Below are 2,500 nucleotides of genomic sequence, written 5' to 3'. Positions count from 1 at the left end.
TGAGATTGGGGTTGTTCAGGGTGGTGTGGCTGTAGGTATTGGTTTTCTAATGACCTACATCTCTTATACATCTCAAAACCAGCATTGAAGGAGGTCGGAACGAGAGAGAAAAAAAAAAAGCCTACAGCACCTGGTATTCCCAGGTAGTCTCCCATCCAATTACTAAACAGGCCCACACCTGCTTAGCTTCCAAGATCAGGCTTTTTCAGGGTGTCGTGGCTGTAGGTATTGGTTTCCTAATGACCTACATCTCTTATACATCTCAAAACCAACATTGAAGGAATCCGGAACAATTGAGGAAAAAAAAAGGCATACAGCACCTGGTATTCCCAGGTGGTCTCCCATCCAAGTACTAATCAGGCCCAACGCTGCTTAGCTTCCAAGATCAGATGAGATTGGGCTTGTTTAGGGTGGTGTGGCTGTAGGTATTGGCTTCCTAATGACCTACATCTCTTATACATCTCAAAACCAGCATTGAAGGAACCCGGAACAAGAGAGAGAAAAAAAAGGCCGACAGCACCTGGTATTCCCAGATGCTCTCTCATCCAAGTACTAACCAGGCCCGGCCCTGTTTAGCTTCCAAGATCAGACGAGATTGGGCTTGTTTAGGGTGGTGTGGCTGTAGGTATTGTTTTCATAATGACCTACATGTCTTATACATCTCAAAACCAGCATTGAAGGAAGCCGGAACAAGAGATAATAAAAAAAAAGAAGCCAACAGCACCTGTGATTCCCAGGTGGTCTCCCATCCAAGTACTAACCAGGCCTGGCCCTGCTTAGCTTCCAAGATCAGATGGGAGTGGGCTTGTTCAGGGTGGTGTGGCTGTAGGTGTTGGTTTCATAATGACCTACATCTCTTATACATTTCAAACCAGCATTGAAGGAAGCCGGATCAAGAGAGAAAAAAAAAGGGCGACAGCACCCGGAACTTCCAGATGGTCTACCATCCAAGTACTAACGAGGTGCCAGCCCTGCTTAGCTTTCAAGATCAGACGAGATTGGGCTTGTTCAGGGTGGTGTGGCTGTAGGTATTGGTTTCCTAATGACCTACATCTCTTATACATCTCAAAACCAGCATTGAAGGAAGCTGGAACAAGAGAGAAAAAACAAAAGGCCTACAGCACCTAGTATTCCCAGGTGGTCTCCCATCCAAGTACTAACCAGGCGCCAGCCCTGCTTAGCTTCCAAGATCAGACGAGATTGGGCTTGTTCAGGGTGGTGTGGCTATAGGTATTGGTTTCATAATGACCTACATCTCTTATACATCTCAAAACCAGCATTGAAGGAAGCTGGAACAAGAGAGAAAAAACAAATGGCCTACAGCACCTGGTATTCCCAGGTGGTCTCCCATCCAAGTCCTAACCAGGCCTGGCCCTGCTTAGCTTCCAAGTTCAGGCTTGTTTAGGGTGGTGTGGCTGTAGGTATTGGTTTCCTAATGAACTACATCTCTTATACATCTCAAAACCAGCATTGAAGGAAGCCGGAACAAGAGAGAAAAAAATATGGCCTCTAGCACCTGGTATTCCCAGGTGGTCTCCCATCCAAGTACTAACCAGGCCTGGACCTGCTTAGCTTCCAAGATCAGATGAGATTGGGCTTTTTCAGGGTGGTGTGGCTCTAGGTATTGGTTTCATAATGACCTACATCTCTTATACATCTCAAAATCAGCATTGAAGGAAGCCGGAACAAGAGATAATAAAAAAAAAAGGGCAACAGTACCTGATATTACCTGGTGGTCTCCCATCCAAGTACTAACCAGGCCCGGCCCTGCTTAGCTTTCAAGATCAGACGAGATTGGGCTTGTTCAGGGTGGTGTGGATGTAGGTATTGGTTTTCTAATGACCTACATCTCTTATACATCTCAAAACCAGCATTGAAGGAAGCCGGAACAAGAGAGAAAAAAAAAAGGCCTACAGCACCTGGTATTCCCAGGTGGTCTCCAATCCAAGTACTAACCAAACCCGGCCCTGCTTAGCTTCCAAGATCAGATGAGATTGGGCTTGTTCAGGGGGGTGTGGCCATAGGTATTAGTTTCCTAATGACCTACATCTCTTATACATCTGAAAACCAGCATTGAAGGAAGCCGGAACAAAAGAGAAAAAAAAAAAGGACTACAGCACCTGGTATTCCCAGGTAGTCTCCTATCCAAATACTAACCAGGCCCAACCCTGCTTAGCTTCCAAGATCTGGCTTGTTCAGGGTGGTGTGGCTGTAGGTATTGGTTTCTTAATGACCTACATCTCTTATACATCTCAAAAGCAGCATTGAAGGAAGCCGGAACAAGAGAGAAAAAAAAAAGGCCTACAGCACCTGATATTCTCAGGTGGTCTCCCATCCAAGTACTAACCAAGCCCAACCCTGCTTAGCTTCCAAGATCAGATGAGATTGGGCTTGTTCAGGGTGGTGTGGCTGTAGGTATTGGTTTTTTAATGACCTACATCTCTTATACATCTCAAAACCAGCATTGAAGGAAGCAGGCACAAGAGAGAAAAACAAAAAA

The 2,500-nt window shown here is 45.6% G+C and overlaps 2 non-coding genes and 9 pseudogenes across 2 annotated transcripts in view; all 11 read right to left on the bottom strand.

Moving 5' to 3' along the window:
* The window catches only part of LOC142153373 (5S ribosomal RNA), a 119-nt gene extending 82 nt beyond the window's left edge, over positions 1-37 (bottom strand). The window contains exon 1 of the ribosomal RNA XR_012691508.1: positions 1-37. This exon is cut by the window's left edge and continues 82 nt beyond it. This is a non-coding gene — a ribosomal RNA (5S ribosomal RNA).
* A 271-nt stretch (positions 38-308) lies between these two features.
* LOC142153638 (5S ribosomal RNA) lies at positions 309-427 on the bottom strand (annotated as a pseudogene).
* Positions 428-508: 81 nt separating this feature from the next.
* On the bottom strand, positions 509-627 carry LOC142154445 (5S ribosomal RNA; annotated as a pseudogene).
* An 85-nt stretch (positions 628-712) lies between these two features.
* On the bottom strand, positions 713-831 carry LOC142154260 (5S ribosomal RNA; annotated as a pseudogene).
* A 281-nt stretch (positions 832-1,112) lies between these two features.
* On the bottom strand, positions 1,113-1,232 carry LOC142153704 (5S ribosomal RNA; annotated as a pseudogene).
* Positions 1,233-1,504: 272 nt separating this feature from the next.
* On the bottom strand, positions 1,505-1,623 carry LOC142154578 (5S ribosomal RNA; annotated as a pseudogene).
* An 84-nt stretch (positions 1,624-1,707) lies between these two features.
* Positions 1,708-1,826, bottom strand: LOC142155419 (5S ribosomal RNA; annotated as a pseudogene).
* Positions 1,827-1,907: 81 nt separating this feature from the next.
* On the bottom strand, positions 1,908-2,026 carry LOC142154176 (5S ribosomal RNA; annotated as a pseudogene).
* Positions 2,027-2,108: 82 nt separating this feature from the next.
* Positions 2,109-2,217, bottom strand: LOC142155406 (5S ribosomal RNA; annotated as a pseudogene).
* An 81-nt stretch (positions 2,218-2,298) lies between these two features.
* Positions 2,299-2,417, bottom strand: LOC142153885 (5S ribosomal RNA). Its single transcript, XR_012691578.1, has one exon. It is a non-coding gene; the product is annotated as a 5S ribosomal RNA (ribosomal RNA).
* An 82-nt stretch (positions 2,418-2,499) lies between these two features.
* The window catches only part of LOC142154615 (5S ribosomal RNA), a 119-nt pseudogene continuing 118 nt past the window's right edge, over position 2,500 (bottom strand).

The sequence above is a fragment of the Mixophyes fleayi genome, chromosome 4 (assembly GCF_038048845.1).
Source record: "Mixophyes fleayi isolate aMixFle1 chromosome 4, aMixFle1.hap1, whole genome shotgun sequence".
Taxonomy (NCBI): Eukaryota; Metazoa; Chordata; class Amphibia; order Anura; family Limnodynastidae; genus Mixophyes; species Mixophyes fleayi.
This window is presented reverse-complemented; position numbering and strand designations above follow the sequence as displayed.